General features: G+C 38.1%; 1 long non-coding RNA gene across 1 annotated transcript; it reads right to left on the reverse strand.

Moving 5' to 3' along the window:
- Positions 1-2,909: 2,909 nt before the first annotated feature.
- Positions 2,910-25,836, reverse strand: LOC144054810 (uncharacterized). The gene is made up of 3 exons (XR_013294718.1): positions 25,650-25,836; positions 25,000-25,118; positions 2,910-5,060 (listed from the first exon to the last, which is right to left on the reverse strand). It is a non-coding gene; the product is annotated as an uncharacterized LOC144054810 (long non-coding RNA).
- Positions 25,837-26,063: the final 227 nt, after the last annotated feature.

The raw sequence follows: 26,063 nt of genomic DNA on the forward strand, positions 1-26,063 counted from the left end.
ATGGAACTTTTTATGACAACATGAACTTGGCAAAAAATCTGAAAGTTTTAACTTCCAAGTGCTGTATTGTGCCGTTTGAAACTTGGATCAATTTTGAAGTTGCAGCCTTACTTTGTGGTTGAAAGAGCTTGTTGCAATAGACATATTCAAATCTCACTTGAAGAGAATTATTCACACTTGTATTGACAAATTCCTGTTTTTAATTCTCCAGAAAACTAAGACATTTTGATCCATCATTTTCCCTCGACTCAATCAGCGAAGGGCAACCTCGAATGTTCTTCAAAGTAGAGCACTGGCCAATTAGAAAATTCAAAAATGACATCAGAGCAAAACGACGTGTGAAGAAACATTTCAGAGATTACTTAACTCTCTTTGTGCCCCCTTCCTGTTCAATGTGCAGTATCTGTATATTTTTCTCCCTCTTGAGAGTCTTTGAACACAGCCTTGAGGGGTTTTCTTCTACTGTAACAGCAAGTGAAAAATCACTCGTCCTTCATCAGGGTAAATGGGAGGAGATGAAAGTAGGGGAGCATGGTGATGGGCTGAGAAATTACAAGAGATTCACATTCTGGCTTCTTTCATGTCTAGTTTGATTCAGAAAAATATCACAGGAACAAATATTGGGGAAATGTAAAGAGAAATATGTATTTTAAAAATGCCATAAAGCTATGACAAATGATAGCAGTTACAATTAATCTTCCTTTGCCACATCGTCTACAGGGCATAAAGTTTATGTCGCCAAGCTGTGACTAATCGATCAATAACAAGAACCGAGGCCTATGTAATATAGGAAGAAAAAAAAGATTTATGTTCACTTTTGTCCTGTGGATACCAAAATTATGAGGATAGTACGGAGACAGGAAAACTCAAATCAACTTTATTCATATATCTCATTCGCAACAGATGCAGCTGTACCAAACCACTGTAAAAAAAAAAAAAAAACATATATAAATAATATAAATAATAACAACACAATCGTAAATAACATTCAACAAAATCATTTCCAATTAAAATATACTCGCACTGGCACTTCTCACACAGGAAGTACATAATTGTATTTCTTGTTGTTGTTTGCAGCTATTAGTGGATGAGAGAGGAGCAAAGCTGAAGTCTCCATTGACCAGTATGAGGGTGCCGTGATCATAGAGATCGCAATCACAGTGAACATGTGTCAGAATCTGTCAGCCAATCACAGCCTATCAGCCACAGTCAGCTCCGCTGACTTATTTAAGGCTTTGTCGAGGATGCAATGATTGTTAGATTTGTTTGACATCACTCACGTTTGTGACGTGCTGACTTTGAAGGTAAAGAAGCAACTCTAGTCTCACAGCCAATAGTTCGTCCGGTGGCGAGAAACACAGAGAAAGAATGGATCGGATCAATTATCCCATGCCATTTAGTCATCATGAACACTGAAAACAGCCCACAATGGGTTCATGTGACATACAAAAAAAAGGTTGGAGAAATTCAAATTAAAGAGAAAAATTGGCAGAGCTCTTGTAACAGGCAGCCCACTCAAAGGCATCGTTTTTGACCATGGCAAAGTTGTTTCTCCATGCCGTTTGAATTATTCTCACCGAGCACAGGGCAATTAGAGCAGTTATTTGCGCTGTATGACAATGTGAAATTAGGACAAACTTATGAAACACTGAACTGTGTTTGTGGACTTTTGCATTGTTTTGAATATATTTAGACCCTGTCCACACGAGAGCTCGTTTCAATGTATCCGCATAAGTTTCTTACAGTTTGTCCACACGGTGGCGCCGTTTTGAAGCTTGAAACCGATCAATTTGGAAAGATGTCAAAACGCAGCCCGTACGTTCCAATTTGGACACCATGTGGGATATTCCTCCAGTGATGACATAGTAGTAGCAGCTCTATGACGAGGCATTGTCGTAGTTTGATGACTTATGCTTCAATTCTCGCGTGACTGCGCCAGTCTGCCAACAATGGCAGATAGCTGTGTTGTAGCCGTTTTGCGTAACCACCTCAGTTTTTACAGCAAAATATTTATGTGATGTCGTAACTGAATCACCCGCCATTGTCACTTTTCCTGTGTTCGTCTCACTAATTTGTATATACTACTGAATAGCCGATAGCCCATGCAAGCCGTATACGTACATATTAGACATGAACAGCTTGTAGGTTTATATATATATATATATTCACTGTTAAATGTCCTCAGCGTATTATTTTAGACACACGCATGTCTTGAAACATTTCTTTGTGTACAAGATTCTTTTGAGGTACAAAGCCGGCTTTGCTTCATTGTGAAGGGGGCCTTAGTTCCCTGCTGTCGATCAGTCTGTGTTGGTTCATTGTTGCTGTCATGTGTCACATACACCAAGTAAGGTTATGTTTCCTTTGTCATAAGTTTTGTCCCCGTGTCTCTCTTTCTTAGTCACTTACTTTTTGGGACATTGTTGTTTAAATATCTTGATATTTCTATGTGCCTTGTTTTCCTCTGCTTTTTGTGAATAGTATTTTTTTTTTTCTTGATAGCATCCTCATTCCCTTGGTTTTGGTTCGTATTTTCTCTCCACAACACAAAACTGTATTCATAATAGGTTAAAGTGAAATAGCCAGACAAAAATTCCAAATAAAAGGTGGCCAAGTTATCGATTAAATTGCAATTAAAATATTTAGATGACGCACAAAAGGCAAATGTATAACAGATTAAATTTTTCCTCAGTTAAATCTAACAGACAGATAATACTGTAACTTGAACAGTGAAAGGGCGAGTGTTTCTGATCAATGTTTTTTTTAAATCAAACTAAACGGTGAACGTTGGCTCTTGACAAAACCAAAACACCTGGTGCCTGTTTCACTCAAGCCTTCATCCCGCAGACACACACCGGCACGCTCTTCCTCCTTCCAGTCACACTCCCCACAAATCGGATTTAGACACCTTTACTGACACATAGTGTGAATTTATTCAGAGAGATTTTGTGAAAAGGATCTATGTACCACTGTCAGTAGCAGGGTCACTACAATACATTAATGGAAAGCATTGCCTCCTCCTGTTGTTTTAATTACTGCAGAGTAGCGACCATGCAGTTGTATTACTTGAACTGATCTTGAATTGGTCCTTAAAAGCCCATATAAGCAGTGTTTACGCGCCGTGTCTTTAATTCGCTGTTGGTCTCTGACAGTCCTAGTGCGAAGGGAGTATGCAACTTGGACACTGGACTGGAGAAGCAAACCATCCCAGGTTAGCTTAGTGCTAGCTAACTGGTATGACAGAACATGGACGGATTCCAAACTTTTCAGCAAAACTAAAAAAATACCCTGGGTTCTGCCGTTGGCCAGTGAGAGAGATCCTGGTGGTTAAAGTAAGTTATTTTAAAGTACAATGTAAAACCTTTCCATAGATTGACATGGCATAAACTGTTGTTTTTTTTTAAATCTGATAAACGCATGTAGTCATGATTAACTCTTTCACTGCCATTGACGTTTATAGACGTCAAGTAAAAACCTACGGAGCACTGCCAATGACGTCTAAAGACGTCATCCAATTTTTTTATTTTATTTTTTTTGAAACTGGTGCGGGCAAGGCTTCCGGAGCTGTGGTGAAAGTTTCCAGCCGGCCTGTTGTGCCTAATGAATATTTTTGGCCCCTAGAGGGCAGCGATGACTCTCTTTTGACAAGATCGGGTGGGCGTCAGTAGAGGCGGAGCTAGAGCGTCGAGCAGGAGATGAGAATGGAAGACAAAGGAAAAATGGCGGCCGGTCGCGAGGAGCTCACGCCCGAGCCATTTTTTTCAAAGACCAAAAGCATCGCTGAAAGAGCACATTGTTGACGACGATGATCATCATCGATGATGAAGATGAGGGTGGTGACTCCGTGGTTGGGAAGCATTGACGCGGCAGTAGAAGACGTTAGATGGAGCTAGATGGAGGAGGGAACGGGCAATGGCGAGCGTTTGCAAGCAGCTCTACACTTACAAGACGAAAGCATCGACCAACGCTAAGATAGTACATTGATGACGACGATGATCATCATCGATGATGATGAAGGTGAATCCGAGCTTGACGGCGAAATTGGAACCGCTGACGCGGCGGCTATGACGGTATCGTAACACGGAGCATAACCGAGCACGCACAGGCGGACGTTCGATCGGACGACGAAGAGTGCCCCGAGTCCAATGCATATTCATCGGAGGAGTGTGTACAGTCTGCTACTTGCTTTTTATTCCCCGGAAAAAAAGGCCGTCAAGAAAATGTAACGTTTGCACGCAAAACGGACCAATGCGAAAGTGAAAGTAAACTGTTGTGCGAGTCCTGGCGTCTCCTTGCACGCAGGAGAGCGTTACAAAAGGAATAAACTGTATTTGAAACATCCACATAATTGTAAGTAGTACCACAGTTGCACACATTTGTAAATAGTTTGCGAAATTGTTTTGTCAAATTGTTACACTGTTGAATGGAAATAAACGTATTTTGCAATCAAAAAACACTTTTTCATTGTTGGTGAAAGCGTTTTACAGAAGTAAAGCACTATTTAGGTGTTTGTGGCATCATTCATGGACAAATAGAAGTGTACAATTCACTAGAGTGCATGAAATAACATCGTTTCACAAAAAGCTCTTTTTCTCCGTTTTTTGTTTCAAAACAGAGAATTTCGGTGAAAGTAACCATTTTTTATTGTTGATTACTGAAGAACGGAATAAGGTAGAAACAAACTTTTTTTTCTGATGAAAGCTGAGAGTCCAATCTTTCATTTGGTAGTATGCGTGTTTGCATAGTCCAAACACAACATTTTCTGTGGACCTTGAAAGATCACTCAAAATGCTTAAATCGGCTGGCAGTGGGGACAACCCGTTTCTGAAAACGTCTGGCAGTGAAAGAGTTAATATTCTTATCATACAATGTGAAAATAATTTCATTTGAAACTCAGAGTACAGTAACATGGCCATGATATACCACCCCCACACACACACACACACAAAACAATCACAGAGCGGAGCCGTCCTCGTTCTGCCTGATATCCTCCTCTGTGACACCTTCTCCCACAGGGTATTGTGACATCCAGAGGACACGTCCAAGCAACTCTTATCAGCCTGTGACACAGACACACACACACATGCGCACAAACACACACACACACAAAAAGAGAATAAGCCATTATCACATCCAAACTTTAGGATAGTTTTGCAATAACGAAATTCAGGTTTAAATATTTTACACCATACCTTCCTCTGAATAAATAAGTTCAGAGGTTCTTAACCTGGGTTCAATCGAACCCCAGGGGTTCAGCGGAGGTCAAGACACACACCCGACTCAATTGATTTGTGATGATACACCCCGTTTGGCCATCAATTACTGCAGATGATCACGCTACACCGCTTGGCCCATTTGTGCTGAGAAATTGATCTGCTCATTAGTTGACTTGTGGTTGTTGTGATGGTATGTTGTGTGATTTCTTTATTATTGCAATACTATCATACTATGTTGAACAAAAAAAATAAATGAAGTGGACGGACAAATATGTGCAATATGAATTCACATGCATAATAACAATGTATGGTGTTCCACAAGGTTACATTTTGAGACCTCTGCTGTTTTTATTGTATCTGCTGCCCCTGCGTTCCATCTTAAGAAAACCGTGATGGTTGTTTTAAAGTGCTCTATAAATAGAGAATCAGCATCCTAACGACATGGAATGCCAAGTTGAGCAATTCTAGTCCAGCACAACTAGCTACCTGGCAAAACTAAATGAACATTTCCTTAAACTGCATGTTGATGAGGAATACAAGAACACAACACTTTCTGAATTCAAGGTGAAAGGAGCCCGACTCGATGAAAAGGCAACTCGCCCTGTTCATTCTGTTCACCAGTACCAATACCTGTCTTAAGTTAAAAAAATAAAATAAAATAAAATAAAAAAAGAAAATAAATTATTTTTCAATAACGAAAGGTTCGGTGAATGTGCACAGGATATAGGTGGCGTTCAGTATCTCCAACAAGGTTAAGAACCACAGAATAAGTCGCTTCTGTTTACAGGAGCCTCTACTTTGTGTGATGCAAAGACCAGTTCAAAGGGTGAGTGTACTTGTTGGTACCACTGAAGATTCTGTGCCTGGGGCGATGGGAATTTAGGCCCTTAATCCAAACATTCATCTCAATTCAATTCATTTGAAATTGACTCGGTCGAAAGAGCGGTTAGGAAAGGAAAAAGTCTTGATGAAGCGGCGGTGACGAGACTTAGGAGGCTGAGCGGTTCTCTTGCAATTAAAAGATTGCTGGTTTGATCCTCCACTGACTTCAAGTGTCAAAATGTCTCCAAGCCGCACACTGAATCACCTAATTGCTTCTCATGCTGTGTCATTAGTCTGTGAATGAGCTGTAGCTACAGTGGGATCATCATCATCATCAGTGTGTGCACGCTCATGTGAAAGGGGCCTCTGTGATGGTGCTGAATTCAAATCACCACCAATACATCCAGCTGACAATATCAAATGCAAATCAGCCACATTGGGAATGCAGACCATTTCAGCTTTTGGAACACACAAGAGAGATGCAGCTTAAGTGGTCAGTGTTGACAAAGAACAGCGGATGTGCCATCACAATTATTAGCCAAATCACCAGATACAGTTCACGCTCAGTGAGGGGAGGATGTTTTTGTATGAGTGTGATCCATTTTCCAATTCAATTTCCCTAAATAATTATGTCCACAAATTTGCATTAGAATATGCTCTTCCATTACTGCAGACTGCCTCTATAAGCACGCAACGGTACAGTGCTTAAAGGTCCAGTCAATACTCATGCAACTCGGAGGGTTCATTATCATTTAAGGTCATTTTCCTCTACTAACTTGCAGCTGTGACTGAAATTCTTAAAGCACGAGTTTGAAATTTTCTAAAAAATAAAAACAGCTTTTGTCATTAAGTTAAAACTGTCAGCAATACCTGACAGTTGTAGCTGCAGTTTGACTGCAGTGCAGATTATTTGAAACATCACTGGATTTTGTGGTGCTTATTTTTTCACAAAGACCGTTACTGCAGAGAAATAAGTAAGAGCCAGGAGTAAAGAGTGCAGAAAACACAGAATGTATCCAAAGTTTGGGATCAGTTCATACTAATAAAATGAGCTAAAGCGTATTTTGTCAATTGCAAGGCAAAACTGTCTTAAGTTGCACAGCTGCATGTCGGCAGTTAGTAAACATTGGTAGACAACAAATTCACATGCTACCTGCCGTTTGCCACATCTAACGTGGAGTTACACCTCATAGTCTGTGTGAGTCATAAGTCAACTCATAAATTCAAGTTAAAGTAATGTTTACACCCCTATGCCTGAAAACAATGTTATTCAACCACTTGTGCAAACAAAATGCTCACTACTAATATTTTAAAACTTAAAGATGTTAGTGCATTTTAAACCTGTGGCAAGAATTGGAAAGACACAAGTTGAGCTGCTATCATCTGAGAAGGAAAGTTTATTCCTCCTTTGTGCTGTGTAGGTCATGTTTGTAAAAATGATTGAAGACAGTTTAACTTGGAGGAGAAAGCATATTAAAAACAACTGATTTCAAGTCTCTACACTAGCAGTTTTAACATGTCACTCTCCTCCTATAAAAGGTACAATGACGAGCTTTTTTGATGCGTGTAAAATGGCATAAAAACAAAGAATCTGATATCTATCTCTCCACAGTTCAACAACTGTAGACATTGTGGTCATAACCTACGCTGCTGGTTCTGTATTCACCGACATGTATGCAGTTATAAACTCACGCTGCCACACATACTCTAGTTGTGTTAATATGACTCCAGCAGCTGGGGGCAGCAGATGTTACATGGTGTCCCGGGGGTAACGGAATGTCGAACCATTCAGTCTTGTCTCAGTTGCTTACACAGACAGGTTTGACACAGTCAGGGCCAGCAAGTAAACCTGCTCAACTCTGATGCTAATTAATACTGAGGGAAGAGAAGTACTGTATGGCAACGCTGGCATCAAAATTGCAAGATTGTTCTCTTAGCAGTGTTGAGAAAATTAATATTTGTAACTTCAGGTTACTAGTAGTAGCCCATTCTGATTAACAGCTCACGACAACATCATTTTACAACATGTTCAATATTTAGTCTTCACAATGTAAAATTCACATTTTGGCTATTTAAAACACAGCCCGAGGCAGGAAGTATATTAAAGACAGGTAGATCACCTAGCCAACATCTTTGGCTAACCTTTCTGTTGTGTCCCTGTGAACATTTTACATACAAAATAAACTAGTTCAGGTTCACATGAAGCTGAAAGTGAGCACCAAGTGGACATTGTGACAGGTCTGCGTGTGAGTCTGTTTTATTTGTCCGTGTCAGACTGCTGCTGCTCAAGTGCTTGGATTTTTGGCTCGTTAACACCGCACACTGATCAGCTTTTATACGGACTCCATTAGTCACCAAAAGTTTCATTAAATTGGAGGTGTTCCTTGCATGGAAAAGTTTTACTACACCTGTTGCACTCCCAAAAACATCCTTCTTCAGTGAAAAATGAATCTAAACATTCAACTTTTTTGGGGGGGGGTTTTGGCATCGCGCATAATTTCTACTGCAGTGCACAGCAAGTCATGCAAGTTGAAACCAGAAGTGCAAAGGGGCATTGCAACAATAAAACTCAAGCACCGAAATGAGGCACCAAAATTTTCGTTTTCATTCGGCTGGTGTCTGTCGCGGAATGGCTTTGTGCTGGGCAGCACAAAGCTATGCATGCGTGTGCACTGACAAGCTTGTTAATATTCACACAGCGGATGCATAGAGAGATGAGACTGAGCCAGGAAGCTGATAATGATTACATAGTCTTAGAGTCCACTTTCTGGCAGGCTTTTCCGCTACAGTAGATACATTTGTCAGCTTGTAATATATGAAATTTGCGCATGTATTAAAAATTTGATTTGAAAGTTTTCTCAACTTCTGATTTGAGGGAGCAAGACATTCATTTGAGGGAGCGGTGCCCCCTCTTGCCCCTGTGTGTAGCCAGCCCCAACAGAAGCCACTGATCAATAAGAGTCTCCTCAGACAGGAGTAAAGTAAAACAAAACACTGAGAAAGAACTGAATTAATCATTTCCTGTCCCATGAAAGAGTCATGCCCTACCACTTGTCCAGACTGCTCAGGGGTGCGTCGCAACGCAAAATTCATTTTTCATTCCAATGTGTCATTTTCCCCACCCACTGTGAACAGAGCGGTCAGTTTCACCACACATAACATTTCATCAAATGCCTCACATGTGGCACAAACCATCGCCGCAAGCCGCTGGCGAGAGCAGCTTCTGCATGGAGTGAAAAAGGACACACATTTTTCTTCAAGTGAGGCTGATTGGCCTGGAACCTTGTGAGCAATGGCTCATTTTGCAGCATATTTTTACATGTTGCATAATTCCAGAAAAGTGAAAGCGATGGCGGCTGAGAGATGACGACAAATCTTATCTAGATATTGAGCTGCTTTGGAGAAATCAAAACAGCTGGGGCTTAGTACAACCTGTTTTAATGTTCATTGAGATGCACATCACATTTGGTGCTAATTTAAGACACCGGCATGCACAATCAGTTATTAGTCGACGCTGTGGGTGTTACCATGTTACCGTTCAAGGACATGTCTCAGCAGAAACAACCTTCCGCCCTTTAACCTCCACTCTAGGCTTCATGTGTAATCATCATTGAGCCACACTAGAGAATGTAAACACTTGAATGGGGTCATTGTGGGTGTTGGCAGCTTCTATCAATACTGTGAGACAACCCAATGTGAAATAAATGCAAACCGTTCTGTGGTCATTTCCTTTTTTTACATAGCTTTCCTGCTAAATGTTTATAGATGGCTTTTTTTTTTTTACTATGTAATGTAAACATTTATTACCACTTCATGAAAAACACAGCAGAAGCTTAAAACCCTCAAGAAGCCTGGCAAAAAAGGCAGTGTTTGCACGTACAAATCAAACTTGAAAGCATCTCACATGATTTTAAAGCAGGTTGTTATGCAAGAACAATACCCCCCTTTCTAACATCCTTTCTTCACATTTGTTTTATGATGGACTTGGTTTTGTTCAAAACATCTTTGTACCATCTGGAAAAATTATTTACCATCTGCTATAAAATTTGAAACACAGTGGGATGAGGTTGAGACGAACTTGCTGGTCATGAAAATCATCCTTCCATATGTAGGATGCAAGGGTGGCTACTTCTGTGTTAACACCCACAAAGTCTCTGGACAGTTACTGCCATTTCAATATACTGTACCCAAAATCAGAAAAAGCTTTGTCGGACTTGAAGCAGGTCACAAAAACGCTACAATGATTAAAGGCGGAAATATTTGTTCTAAAATGAGACAGAATCAACAGGAACAACTGGTAACTCGTGACCCAGTGTCGAGTAAGAATAAATAGACTTGGCCAGCAATACCAACTTCACTTGGATCCGATTTGCCCCTTTGGCGATCGGGAGTTTATAGGCAGTGAAAGCTCGGTGCAGATAATGGATGTAAGATTCTTAAGACATCGTTGGCCCAAAGCAGTTCCAGTTCGCCCCGTAACAGGAACTGGGGTCAGTTTGATTAATGGTCTGAAGAAGTGTTAGATTTCTGCTAATCCTGCAGTTTCTCAGTTTTGCTTTTCGTTAAGAGTCACCAGGGCAGGATGTGGAGGATTGTCACATAATGGTTTGATAAGCCCACACTGACCACATCAATAATAGCCTGGTTTCAGTCCAGAGGACACAGGTCTTATGAATCGTGATAGAGTTTTACTGTTTACGCGCCAGAAACATAAGATGCTGGCTTTGCTGATAATGACTGTTTTGGTTTGGGATGCAGTCAAAGTTTTGTGTATTTGACAACTGCTTTGTGAGCATCTCCACTGTAATAATTTTGTGGTCATCACTGTCAGCATGGGTCTGAGCTGTTTCTCTGGCCTCCATATGCAACAGCATGTCAACACCCCTTGAACAGCAGGTGAAAATGTGGGGGAATGAGAGAATGAGTTTTGGGCTGCACACTAGAGTGACTGCATTGACATGCAGGCAATAACCCTTTGAAAACCCTTGGAAATTTTGGGAGTTTTGTAAGGCCATGTAAACAGGCGCAATAACCCAAATATGCTCTTATTGACGTTTTTAAAAACTCGAACTGTGTTACTCCTTTAATCACTGGAGTTCTTGCTCATATAAACACATTCGCAGCTTCATTGATTACATAGCACCTAATGCCAACTGTATTTCAAAAAAGCAATAATCATAATGAGGAGTCAAACCTAGAATCTTCCGAATGAGTTTTGGGCCGTACGCTGGAGTGTGAGTGGAAAGTGTGTGCCTTGTACAAAGGCTGGCTACGAGAGCCTCTTACCAGACTGGACAAAGAAGGTTACGGGGTTCCTGGCAAAAATCTCCAATGGCTTGGGTTCAGAGTTGAATCCCTTTGGGCTAAAAGCCTTTGCTTAGGGGACCATCATCAAATAAAAGCTTAGCCACTACAAAACAGGACCATAAAAAATAGGTTTTATTTCATCATTAATATTGTACAATATAACTCTTTGACATTTCAAAAAATTATTTTAGCAAAAGGCTATAATGTGCTGTATGAAAATGCTACAGCTGTGCAAAATTAGCAATAGCAGTATTGAATTAATAAGTATGATCGATGCATTTGACTAAATGAGGTACATAAAACACATGCAGTAGGTAAACTACATTCAAATGTCAAAAAGTAGCTGTTTTATTGCCTTAAGTGCAATCAACAGAAAATAGTTGCTAATTCATCATCAGTATTGTACAACGTAAATCGTAGACATGTCAACTCATTTAGCAAAAGGATATCATGTTCTCTATCAAAGTGTTAGCAATGGCAGCATTAAATCAATATGAACGATGTATTTTAGCAAACAAGGTACAAAAAACATGTAGTAAGTAAGCTACTTTCAATTTAACTATGTTCAAACGTCAAAAAGTAGCAGCTTCATTGATTAAAGTGCAATCAATGCCAACTATTTCAAAAAAGCAATAATCATAATGAGTCAAACCTAGAATGAGTTTTGGGCCGCAAACTAGAGTGCGAGTAGAGAGCGTATGCCTTGTACAAAGGCTGGCTACGAGAGCCCCTTACCAGACTGGACAAAGAAGGTTGCGGGGTTCCTGGCAGAAATCTCCAATGGCTTGGGTTGAGTTGAATCCCTTTGGGCTAAAAGCCTTTGCTTAGGGGACCATCACCAAATAAAAGCTTGGCCACTACAAAACGGGACCATCTAAAATCACCCATGTGTACACAAGTCAAAATTCATTCCTAACTAAAGAACACTAATTGCATTTTAAATAGAAAATAGGTTTCATTTCATCATTAATATTGTACAATATAACTCTTTGACATTTCGAAAAATTATTTTAGCAAAAGGCTATAATGTGCTGTATGAAAATGCTACAGCTGTGCAAAATTAGCAATAGCAGTATTGAATTAATAAATGCGATTGATGCATTTGACTAAATAAGGTACATAAAACACAAGCAGTAGGTAAAGTAAAGTACCTTAAATTCATGTATGTCAGTATGCCTTGTACAAAGGCTGGCTACGAGAGCCTCTTACCAGACTGGACAAAGAAGGTTGCAGGGTTCCTGGCAGAAATCTCCAATGGCTTGGGTTGAGTTGAATCCCTTTGGGCTAAAAGCCTTTGCTTAGGGGACCATCACCAAATAAAAGCTTGGCCACTACAAAACGGGACCATCTAAAATCACCCATGTGTACACAAGTCAAAATTCATTCCTAACTAAAGAACACTAATTGCATTTTAAATAGAAAATAGGTTTCATTTCATCATTAATATTGTACAATATAACTCTTTGACATTTCGAAAAATTATTTTAGCAAAAGGCTATAATGTGCTGTATGAAAATGCTACAGCTGTGCAAAATTAGCAATAGCAGTATTGAATTAATAAATGCGATTGATGCATTTGACTAAATAAGGTACACAAAACACAAGCAGTAGGTAAAGTAAAGTACCTTAAATTCATGTATGTCAGTATGCCTTGTACAAAGGCTGGATACGAGAGCCTCTTACCAGACTGGACAAAGAAGGTTGCGGGGTTCCTGGCAAAAATCTCCAATGGCTTGGGTCGAGTTGAATCCTCTTGGTCTAAAAGCCTTTGCTTAGGGGACCATCATCAAATAAAAGCTTGGCCACTACAAAACAGGACCATAGAAAATAGGTTTTATTTCATCATTAATATTGTACAATATAACTCTTTGACATTTCGAAAAATTATTTTAGCAAAAGGCTATAATGTGCTGTATGAAAATGCTACAGCTGTGCAAAATTAGCAATAGCAGTATTGAATTAATAAATACGATCGATGCATTTGACTAAATAAGGTACATAAAACACATGCAGTAGGTAAACTACCTTAAATTCAACTACATTCAAATGTCAAAAAGTAGCTGTTTTATTGCCTTAAGTGCAATCAACAGAAAATAGTTGCTAATTCATCATCAGTATTGTACAACGTAAATCGTAGACATGTCAACTCGTTTAGCAAAACGTTATCATGTTCTCTATCAAAGTGTTAGCAATGGCAGCATTAAATCAATATGAACGATGTATTTTAGCAAACAAGGTAAATAAAACATGTACTAAGTAAGCTACTTTCAATTTAACTATGTTCAAACGTCAAAAAGTAGCAGCTTCATTGATTAAAGTGCAATCAATGCCAACTATTTCAAAAAAGCAATAATCATAATGAGTCAAACCTAGAATGAGTTTTGGGCCGCAAACTAGAGTGCGAGTAGAGAGCGTATGCCTTGTACAAAGGCTGGCTACGAGAGCCCCTTACCAGACTGGACAAAGAAGGTTGCGGGGTTCCTGGCAGAAATCTCCAATGGCTTGGGTTGAGTTGAATCCCTTTGGGCTAAAAGCCTTTGCTTAGGGGACCATCACCAAATAAAAGCTTGGCCACTACAAAACGGGACCATCTAAAATCACCCATGTGTACACAAGTCAAAATTCATTCCTAACTAAAGAACACTAATTGCATTTTAAATAGAAAATAGGTTTCATTTCATCATTACTATTGTACAATATAACTCTTTGACATTTCGAAAAATTATTTTAGCAAAAGGCTATAATGTGCTGTATGAAAATGCTACAGCTGTGCAAAATTAGCAATAGCAGTATTGAATTAATAAATGCGATTGATGCATTTGACTAAATAAGGTACATAAAACACAAGCAGTAGGTAAAGTAAAGTACCTTAAATTCATGTATGTCAGTATGCCTTGTACAAAGGCTGGATACGAGAGCCTCTTACCAGACTGGACAAAGAAGTTTGCGGGGTTCCTGGCAAAAATCTCCAATGGCTTGGGTCGAGTTGAATCCTCTTGGTCTAAAAGCCTTTGCTTAGGGGAACATCATCAAATAAAAGCTTGGCCACTACAAAACAGGACCATAGAAAATAGGTTTTATTTCATCATTAATATTGTACAATATAACTCTTTGACATTTCGAAAAATTATTTTAGCAAAAGGCTATAATGTGCTGTATGAAAATGCTACAGCTGTGCAAAATTAGCAATAGCAGTATTGAATTAATAAATACGATCGATGCATTTGACTAAATAAGGTACATAAAACACATGCAGTAGGTAAACTACCTTAAATTCAACTACATTCAAATGTCAAAAAGTAGCTGTTTTATTGCCTTAAGTGCAATCAACAGAAAATAGTTGCTAATTCATCATCAGTATTGTACAACGTAAATCGTAGACATGTCAACTCGTTTAGCAAAACGTTATCATGTTCTCTATCAAAGTGTTAGCAATGGCAGCATTAAATCAATATGAACGATGTATTTTAGCAAACAAGGTAAATAAAACATGTACTAAGTAAGCTACTTTCAATTTAACTATGTTCAAACGTCAAAAAGTAGCAGCTTCATTGATTAAAGTGCAATCAATGCCAACTATTTCAAAAAAGCAATAATCATAATGAGTCAAACCTAGAATGAGTTTTGGGCCGCAAACTAGAGTGCGAGTAGAGAGCGTATGCCTTGTACAAAGGCTGGCTACGAGAGCCCCTTACCAGACTGGACAAAGAAGGTTGCGGGGTTCCTGGCAGAAATCTCCAATGGCTTGGGTTGAGTTGAATCCCTTTGGGCTAAAAGCCTTTGCTTAGGGGACCATCACCAAATAAAAGCTTGGCCACTACAAAACGGGACCATCTAAAATCACCCATGTGTACACAAGTCAAAATTCATTCCTAATTAAAGAACACTAATTGCATTTTAAATAGAAAATAGGTTTCATTTCATCATTACTATTGTACAATATAACTCTTTGACATTTCGAAAAATTATTTTAGCAAAAGGCTATAATGTGCTGTATGAAAATGCTACAGCTGTGCAAAATTAGCAATAGCAGTATTGAATTAATAAATGCGATTGATGCATTTGACTAAATAAGGTACATAAAACACAAGCAGTAGGTAAAGTAAAGTACCTTAAATTCATGTATGTCAGTATGCCTTGTACAAAGGCTGGATACGAGAGCCTCTTACCAGACTGGACAAAGAAGGTTGCGGGGTTCCTGGCAAAAATCTCCAATGGCTTGGGTCGAGTTGAATCCTCTTGGTCTAAAAGCCTTTGCTTAGGGGAACATCATCAAATAAAAGCTTGGCCACTACAAAACAGGACCATAGAAAATAGGTTTTATTTCATCATTAATATTGTACAATATAACTCTTTGACATTTCGAAAAATTATTTTAGCAAAAGGCTATAATGTGCTGTATGAAAATGCTACAGCTGTGCAAAATTAGCAATAGCAGTATTGAATTAATAAATACGATCGATGCATTTGACTAAATAAGGTACATAAAACACATGCAGTAGGTAAACTACCTTAAATTCAACTACATTCAAATGTCAAAAAGTAGCTGTTTTATTGCCTTAAGTGCAATCAACAGAAAATAGTTGCTAATTCATCATCAGTATTGTACAACGTAAATCGTAGACATGTCAACTCGTTTAGCAAAACGTTATCATGTTCTCTATCAAAGTGTTAGCAATGGCAGCATTAAATCAATATGAACGATGTATTTTAGCAAACAAGGTAAATAAAACATGTACTAAGTAAGCTACTTTCAATTTAACTATGTTCAAACGTCAAAAAGTAGCAGCTTCATTGATTAAAGTGCAATCAATGCCAACTATTTCAAAAAAGCAATAATCATAATGAGTCAAACCTAGAATGAGTTTTGGGCCGCAAACTAGAGTGCGAGTAGAGAGCGTATGCCTTGTACAAAGGCTGGCTACGAGAGCCCCTTACCAGACTGGACAAAGAAGGTTGCGGGGTTCCTGGCAGAAATCTCCAATGGCTTGGGTTGAGTTGAATCCCTTTGGGCTAAAAGCCTTTGCTTAGGGGACCATCACCAAATAAAAGCTTGGCCACTACAAAACGGGACCATCTAAAATCACCCATGTGTACACAAGTCAAAATTCATTCCTAACTAAAGAACACTAATTGCATTTTAAATAGAAAACAGGTTTCATTTCATCATTACTATTGTACAATATAACTCTTTGACATTTCGAAAAATTATTTTAGCAAAAGGCTATAATGTGCTGTATGAAAATGCTACAGCTGTGCAAAATTAGCAATAGCAGTATTGAATTAATAAATGCGATTGATGCATTTGACTAAATAAGGTACATAAAACACAAGCAGTAGGTAAAGTAAAGTACCTTAAATTCATGTATGTCAGTATGCCTTGTACAAAGGCTGGATACGGGAGCCTCTTACCAGACTGGACAAAGAAGGTTGCGGGGTTCCTGGCAAAAATCTCCAATGGCTTGGGTCGAGTTGAATCCTCTTGGTCTAAAAGCCTTTGCTTAGGGGACCATCATCAAATAAAAGCTTGGCCACTACAAAACAGGACCATAGAAAATAGGTTTTATTTCATCATTAATATTGTACAATATAACTCTTTGACATTTCGAAAAATTATTTTAGCAAAAGGCTATAATGTGCTGTATGAAAATGCTACAGCTGTGCAAAATTAGCAATAGCAGTATTGAATTAATAAATACGATCGATGCATTTGACTAAATAAGGTACATAAAACACATGCAGTAGGTAAACTACCTTAAATTCAACTACATTCAAATGTCAAAAAGTAGCTGTTTTATTGCCTTAAGTGCAATCAACAGAAAATAGTTGCTAATTCATCATCAGTATTGTACAACGTAAATCGTAGACATGTCAACTCGTTTAGCAAAACGTTATCATGTTCTCTATCAAAGTGTTAGCAATGGCAGCATTAAATCAATATGAACGATGTATTTTAGCAAACAAGGTAAATAAAACATGTACTAAGTAAGCTACTTTCAATTTAACTATGTTCAAACGTCAAAAAGTAGCAGCTTCATTGATTAAAGTGCAATCAATGCCAACTATTTCAAAAAAGCAATAATCATAATGAGTCAAACCTAGAATGAGTTTTGGGCCGCAAACTAGAGTGCGAGTAGAGAGCGTATGCCTTGTACAAAGGCTGGCTACGAGAGCCCCTTACCAGACTGGACAAAGAAGGTTGCGGGGTTCCTGGCAGAAATCTCCAATGGCTTGGGTTGAGTTGAATCCCTTTGGGCTAAAAGCCTTTGCTTAGGGGACCATCACCAAATAAAAGCTTGGCCACTACAAAACGGGACCATCTAAAAATCACCCATGTGTACACAAGTCAAAATTCATTCCTAACTAAAGAACACAAATTGCATTTTAAATATAAAATAGGTTTCATTTCATCATTAATATTGTACAATATAACTCTTTGACATTTCGAAAAACTATTTTAGCAAAAGGCTATAATGTGTTGTATGAAAATGCTACAGCTGTGCAAAATTAACAATAGCAGTATTGAATTAATAAATACGATCGATGCATTTGACTAAATAAGGTCCGTAAAACGCATGCAGTAGGTAAAGTACCTTAAATTCAACTACATTCAAATGTCAAAAAGTAGTAGTTTCATTGCCTAATGTGCAATCAACAGAAAATAGTTGCTAATTCATCATCAGTATTGTACAACGTAAATTGTAGACATGTCAACTTGTTTAGCAAAAGGATATCATGCCCTCTATCGATGTGCTAGCAATGGCAGCATTAAATCAATATGAACGATGTATTTTAGCAAACAAGGTACATAAAACATGTAGTAAGTAAGCTACCTTCAATTCAATTAAGTTAAAACGTCAAAAAGTAGCAGCTTTATTGATTAAAGTGCAATCAATGCCATCTATTTCAAAAAAGTATTGAGCCGCAAACTAGAGTGCGAGTGGAGAGCGTATGCCTTGTACAAAGGCTGGCTACGAGCGCCTCTTACCAGACTGGACAAAGAAGGTTGCGGGGTTCCTGGCAAAAATCTCCAATGGCTTGGGTCGAGTTGAATCCTCTTGGGCTAAAAGCCTTTGCTTAGGGGACCATCATCAAATAAAAGCTTGGCCACTACAAAACAGGACCATAGAAAATAGGTTTTATTTCATCATTAATATTGTACAATATAACTCTTTGACATTTCGAAAAATTATTTTAGCAAAAGGCTATAATGTGCTGTATGAAAATGCTACAGCTGTGCAAAATTAGCAATAGCAGTATTGAATTAATAAGTACGATCGATGCATTTGACTAAATAAGGTGCATAAAACACAAGCAGTAGTTAAAGTAAAGTACCTTAAATTCATGTATGTCAGTATGCCTTGTACAAAGGCTGGATACGAGAGCCTCTTACCAGACTGGACAAAGAAGGTTGCGGGGTTCCTGGCAAAAATCTCCAATGGCTTGGGTCGAGTTGAATCCTCTTGGTCTAAAAGCCTTTGCTTAGGGGAACATCATCAAATAAAAGCTTGGCCACTACAAAACAGGACCATAGAAAATAGGTTTTATTTCATCATTAATATTGTACAATATAACTCTTTGACATTTCGAAAAATTATTTTAGCAAAAGGCTATAATGTGCTGTATGAAAATGCTACAGCTGTGCAAAATTAGCAATAGCAGTATTGAATTAATAAATACGATCGATGCATTTGACTAAATAAGGTACATAAAACACATGCAGTAGGTAAACTACCTTAAATTCAACTACATTCAAATGTCAAAAAGTAGCTGTTTTATTGCCTTAAGTGCAATCAACAGAAAATAGTTGCTAATTCATCATCAGTATTGTACAACGTAAATCGTAGACATGTCAACTCGTTTAGCAAAACGTTATCATGTTCTCTATCAAAGTGTTAGCAATGGCAGCATTAAATCAATATGAACGATGTATTTTAGCAAACAAGGTAAATAAAACATGTACTAAGTAAGCTACTTTCAATTTAACTATGTTCAAACGTCAAAAAGTAGCAGCTTCATTGATTAAAGTGCAATCAATGCCAACTATTTCAAAAAAGCAATAATCATAATGAGTCAAACCTAGAATGAGTTTTGGGCCGCAAACTAGAGTGCGAGTAGAGAGCGTATGCCTTGTACAAAGGCTGGCTACGAGAGCCCCTTACCAGACTGGACAAAGAAGGTTGCGGGGTTCCTGGCAGAAATCTCCAATGGCTTGGGTTGAGTTGAATCCCTTTGGGCTAAAAGCCTTTGCTTAGGGGACCATCATCAAATAAAAGCTTGGCCACTACAAAACGGGACCATCTAAAATCACCCATGTGTACACAAGTCAAAATTCATTCCTAACTAAAGAACACTAATTGCATTTTAAATAGAAAATAGGTTTCATTTCATCATTACTATTGTACAATATAACTCTTTGACATTTCGAAAAATTATTTTAGCAAAAGGCTATAATGTGCTGTATGAAAATGCTACAGCTGTGCAAAATTAGCAATAGCAGTATTGAATTAATAAATGCGATTGATGCATTTGACTAAATAAGGTACATAAAACACAAGCAGTAGGTAAAGTAAAGTACCTTAAATTCATGTATGTCAGTATGCCTTGTACAAAGGCTGGATACGAGAGCCTCTTACCAGACTGGACAAAGAAGGTTGCGGGGTTCCTGGCAAAAATCTCCAATGGCTTGGGTCGAGTTGAATCCTCTTGGTCTAAAAGCCTTTGCTTAGGGGACCATCATCAAATAAAAGCTTGGCCACTACAAAACAGGACCATAGAAAATAGGTTTTATTTCATCATTAATATTGTACAATATAACTCTTTGACATTTCGAAAAATTATTTTAGCAAAAGGCTATAATGTGCTGTATGAAAATGCTACAGCTGTGCAAAATTAGCAATAGCAGTATTGAATTAATAAATACGATCGATGCATTTGACTAAATAAGGTACATAAAACACATGCAGTAGGTAAACTACCTTAAATTCAACTACATTCAAATGTCAAAAAGTAGCTGTTTTATTGCCTTAAGTGCAATCAACAGAAAATAGTTGCTAATTCATCATCAGTATTGTACAACGTAAATCGTAGACATGTCAACTCGTTTAGCAAAACGTTATCATGTTCTCTATCAAAGTGTTAGCAATGGCAGCATTAAATCAATATGAACGATGTATTTTAGCAAACAAGGTAAATAAAACATGTACTAAGTAAGCTACTTTCAATTTAACTATGTTCAAACGTCAAAAAGTAGCAGCTTCATTGATTAAAGTGCAATCAATGCCAACTATTTCAAAAAAGCAATAATCATAATGAGTCAAACCTAGAATGAGTTTTGGGCCGCAAACTAGAGTGCGAGTAGAGAGCGTATGCCTTGTACAAAGGCTGGCTACGAGAGCCCCTTACCAGACTGGACAAAGAAGGTTGCGGGGTTCCTGGCAGAAATCTCCAATGGCTTGGGTTGAGTTGAATCCCTTTGGGCTAAAAGCCTTTGCTTAGGGGACCATCATCAAATAAAAGCTTGGCCACTACAAAACGGGACCATCTAAAATCACCCATGTGTACACAAGTCAAAATTCATTCCTAACTAAAGAACACTAATTGCATTTTAAATAGAAAATAGGTTTCATTTCATCATTACTATTGTACAATATAACTCTTTGACATTTCGAAAAATTATTTTAGCAAAAGGCTATAATGTGCTGTATGAAAATGCTACAGCTGTGCAAAATTAGCAATAGCAGTATTGAATTAATAAATGCGATTGATGCATTTGACTAAATAAGGTACATAAAACACAAGCAGTAGGTAAAGTAAAGTACCTTAAATTCATGTATGTCAGTATGCCTTGTACAAAGGCTGGATACGAGAGCCTCTTACCAGACTGGACAAAGAAGGTTGCGGGGTTCCTGGCAAAAATCTCCAATGGCTTGGGTCGAGTTGAATCCTCTTGGTCTAAAAGCCTTTGCTTAGGGGACCATCATCAAATAAAAGCTTGGCCACTACAAAACAGGACCATAGAAAATAGGTTTTATTTCATCATTAATATTGTACAATATAACTCTTTGACATTTCGAAAAATTATTTTAGCAAAAGGCTATAATGTGCTGTATGAAAATGCTACAGCTGTGCAAAATTAGCAATAGCAGTATTGAATTAATAAGTACGATCGATGCATTTGACTAAATAAGGTGCATAAAACACAAGCAGTAGGTAAAGTAAAGTACCTTAAATTCATGTATGTCAGTATGCCTTGTACAAAGGCTGGATACGAGAGCCCCTTACCAGACTGGACAAAGAAGGTTGCGGGGTTCCTGGCAGAAATCTCCAATGGCTTGGGTTGAGTTGAATCCCTTTGGGCTAAAAGCCTTTGCTTAGGGGACCATCATCTAATAAACGCTTGGCCACTACAAAACGGGACCATCTAAAATCACCCATGTGTACACAAGTCAAAATTCATTCCTAACTAAAGAACACTAATTGCATTTTAAATAGAAAATAGGTTTCATTTCATCATTAATATTGTACAATATAACTCTTTGACATTTTGAAAAATTATTTTAGCAAAAGGCTATAATGTGCTGTATGAAAATGCTACAGCTGTGCAAAACTAGCAATAGCAGTATTGAATTAATAAGTACGATCGATGCATTTGACTAAATAAGGTACATAAAACACATGCAGTAGGTAAACTACCTTAAATGTCAAAAAGTAGCTGTCTTATTGCCTTAAGTGCAATCAACAGAAAATAGTTGCTAATTTATCATCAGTATTGTACAACGTAAATCGTAGGCACGTCAACTCGTTTAGCAAAACGATATCATGTTCTCTATCAAAGTGTTAGCAATGGCAGCATTAAATCAATATGAACGATGTATTTTAGCAAACAAGGTACATAAAACATGTAGTAAGTAAGCTACTTTCAATTTAACTATGTTCAAACGTCAAAAAAGTAACAGCTTCGTTGATTAAAGTGTAATCAATGCCAACTATTTCAAAAAAGCAACAATCATAATGAGTCAAACCTAGAATCTTCTGAATGAGTTTTGGGCTGCAGACTAGAGTGCGAGTGGAAAGTGTGTGCCTTGTACAAAGGCTGGCTACGAGAGCCTCTTACCAGACTGGACAAAGAAGGTTGCGGGGTTCCTGGCAGAAATCTCCAATGGCTTGGGTTCAGAGTTGAATCCCTTTGGGCTAAAAGCCTTTGCTTCGGGGACCATCATCAAATAAAAGCTTGGCCACTGCAAAACAGGACCATAGAAAATAGGTTTTATTTCATCATTAATATTGTACAATATAACTCTTTGACATTTCGAAAAATTATTTTAGCAAAAGGCTATAATGTGCTGTATGAAAATGCTACAGCTGTGCAAAATTAGCAATAGCAGTATTGAATTAATAAGTACGATCGATGCATTTGACTAAATAAGGTACATAAAACACATGCAGTAGGTAAACTACCTTAAATTAAACTACATTCAAATGTCAAAAAGTAGCTGTTTTATTGCCTTAAGTGCAATTAACAGAAAATAGTTGCCAATTCATCATCAGTATTGTACAACGTAAATCGTAGACATGTCAACTCGTTTAGCAAAACGTTATCATGTTCTCTATCAAAGTGTTAGCAATGGCAGCATTAAATCAATATGAACGATGTATTTTAGCAAACAAGGTAAATAAAACATGTACTAAGTAAGCTACTTTCAATTTAACTATGTTCAAACGTCAAAAAGTAGCAGCTTCATTGATTAAAGTGCAATCAATGCCAACTATTTCAAAAAAGCAATAATCATAATGAGTCAAACCTAGAATGAGTTTTGGGCCGCAAACTAGAGTGCGAGTAGAGAGCGTATGCCTTGTACAAAGGCTGGCTACGAGAGCCCCTTACCAGACTGGACAAAGAAGGTTGCGGGGTTCCTGGCAGAAATCTCCAATGGCTTGGGTTGAGTTGAATCCCTTTGGGCTAAAAGCCTTTGCTTAGGGGACCATCACCAAATAAAAGCTTGGCCACTACAAAACGGGACCATCTAAAATCACCCATGTGTACACAAGTCAAAATTCATTCCTAACTAAAGAACACTAATTGCATTTTAAATAGAAAATAGGTTTCATTTCATCATTACTATTGTACAATATAACTTTTTGACATTTCGAAAAATTATTTTAGCAAAAGGCTATAATGTGCTGTATGAAAATGCTACAGCTGTGCAAAATTAGCAATAGCAGTATTGAATTAATAAATGCGATTGATGCATTTGACTAAATAAGGTACATAAAACACAAGCAGTAGGTAAAGTAAAGTACCTTAAATTCATGTATGTCAGTATGCCTTGTACAAAGGCTGGCTACGAGAGCCCCTTACCAGACTGGACAAAGAAGGTTGCGGGGTTCCTGGCAGAAATCTCCAATGGCTTGGGTTGAGTTGAATCCCTTTGGGCTAAAAGCCTTTGCTTAGGGGACCATCATCAAATAAAACCTTGGCCACTACAAAACAGGACCATAGAAAATAGGTTTTATTTCATCATTAATATTGTACAATATAACTCTTTGACATTTCAAAAAATTATTTTAGCAAAAGGCTATAATGTGCTGTATGAAAATGCTACAGCTGTGCAAAATTAGCAATAGCAGTATTGAATTAATAAGTACGATCGATGCATTTGACTAAATGAGGTACATAAAACACATGCAGTAGGTAAACTACATTCAAATGTCCAAAAGTAGCTGTTTTATTGCCTTAAGTGCAATCAACAGAAAATAGTTGCTAATTCATCATCAGTATTGTACAACGTAAATCGTAGACATGTCAACTCATTTAGCAAAAGGATATCATGTTCTCTATCAAAGTGTTAGCAATGGCAGCATTAAATCAATATGAACGATGTATTTTAGCAAACAAGGTACAAAAAACATATAGTAAGTAAGCTACTTTCAATTTAACTATGTTCAAACGTCAAAAAGTAGCAGCTTCATTGATTAAAGTGCAATCAATGCCAACTATTTCAAAAAAGCAATAATCATAATGAGTCAAACCTAGAATGAGTTTTGGGCCGCAAACTAGAGTGCGAGTAGAGAGCGTATGCCTTGTACAAAGGCTGGCTACGAGAGCCCCTTACCAGACTGGACAAAGAAGGTTGCGGGGTTCCTGGCAGAAATCTCCAATGGCTTGGGTTGAGTTGAATCCCTTTGGGCTAAAAGCCTTTGCTTAGGGGACCATCATCTAATAAACACTTGGCCACTACAAAACGGGACCATCTAAAATCACCCATGTGTACACAAGTCAAAGTTCATTCCTATAGTATCAAAAATCACAAAGCATGACATCACAACAGCTACAAGTCGACTACTGTGAGCACTAAATTCACTAAAGCACATATAGGCCAAGCAAGTAATGTGTGTGTCTTGACCTCAGTTGAACCCCTGAGATTGACTCATGTAGATAATATTTGCTGCATATCATAGAACAAAAGTAGTAGTAGGCTCGGTGTCAGAAGTCTAAGATTTGGCTCAGAGAGAGTGGAGGCAGAAACTAGAACTTGCGTTCGGTAGTTATACCATGTAACTTATATTATATTATAAAATTAGTTCAAGGGTTGCAGACCGCAGTGCAAGTGGGGAAAGTGTGCAGGGTCGGCTACAAGAGCCTCCTACCTACCAGCCCGAACAGAGCAGGTTGTAGGGGTTCCTGGCAGGAATCTCCAATGGCTTAGGCTGGGTTCAATCTTCTGCGTAGAATCTTTCTGGGTTTAGCTCACCATCAATTCAAAGCCTGGCCTGTGTGGAACAGGACCATCTCAATACTCTTTGTGTACACAATCAAAAAACAAAATCGCATAAATAACACTAATTGCATTATAAATAGAAAAAAGTTCTAATCAATCAGTATTGTGCAATATAAATATTTATATATAAATTAGACATGTCCATTCATTTGTCAAAAATCTCAAATCTTCTATATGAAAGTGCTAAAGTTGTGCAAAATTAGCAATAGCAGCATTAAACTAATTTAATCCATAAGAACAATGCATTCTAATAAAGATGCATAATGCATACACAGTTCAATTACATTCAAGTGTCAAAATCAGCTTCATTGAGTAAAGTGGTTCAGTGTTCATTATATTTCAAACAATCAAAGCTGGACAAAACGCCATATGATATAATGCATAAAATAATTAGTAATAGAGAATAATCAATACCAATCACTTCCCCGATTATTTTATACAACCATTTGAGAACCATGCCAAAGCAATTGCAACTGGACCCATTTAAAACCATAGGAACGGCTAATGCTAAAACATGACTCACCAACTCGACTTTTCTTAATAGATACGATAGTCCAACAACACAATCCTGGCAGCCGGCTCTCCAAGTTAACCAGTGGGCATGTAAGTTTTCGGGCCATAGCAGTAATATTTAAGACGGAAACTTTATAAAAAAGAATTAAAAATAAATTAAAAAAACACCTCGAGCTGCAACAAACATTTCACCTCGTGTTCCCTGGCTACTTCCGTACTCCTGCCACCAGCGGCTCTTATTGGTACATGCCGTCACATGACTGAACGCGGCAGCTCGTGACAGAATGAACTTGGGTTGCCAATCGTCCCTTGAAATACGGAATCGTCCCGCACTAAGGAAGTACGCATTCCGTATTGAGTTGTCCAGGGACGCACTTTGTCCCGTAATACCGTGAGAGTCAAAAATAGTCTGTAAAATGTCAAT

This window comes from Vanacampus margaritifer, chromosome 1, assembly GCF_051991255.1.
Source record: "Vanacampus margaritifer isolate UIUO_Vmar chromosome 1, RoL_Vmar_1.0, whole genome shotgun sequence".
NCBI lineage: Eukaryota > Metazoa > Chordata > Actinopteri > Syngnathiformes > Syngnathidae > Vanacampus > Vanacampus margaritifer.